Raw genomic sequence first — 216 nt, 5'->3', positions numbered from 1 at the left:
ACCTCACCAGCCTCTTTTACCTCTTTTTTTTCTATCTCCTGAAGTTAAGACACAGCTTGTCATGTTCCAGACAAATCTGAATGTACAAACACCTCAACTTGAAAATTGTCCCTTGCTGGAAACCTTAACATTACAGCTTTAGCTCTGACTGTTACTAAGCACTGACACTGGAGACTCCTTCCATAAATGTTAGTTAAACATGTTCTCACAGAAAAC

This window comes from Pangasianodon hypophthalmus, chromosome 1, assembly GCF_027358585.1.
Source record: "Pangasianodon hypophthalmus isolate fPanHyp1 chromosome 1, fPanHyp1.pri, whole genome shotgun sequence".
Classification (NCBI taxonomy): domain Eukaryota; kingdom Metazoa; phylum Chordata; class Actinopteri; order Siluriformes; family Pangasiidae; genus Pangasianodon; species Pangasianodon hypophthalmus.
Note: the sequence above shows the minus strand (reverse complement) of the source record.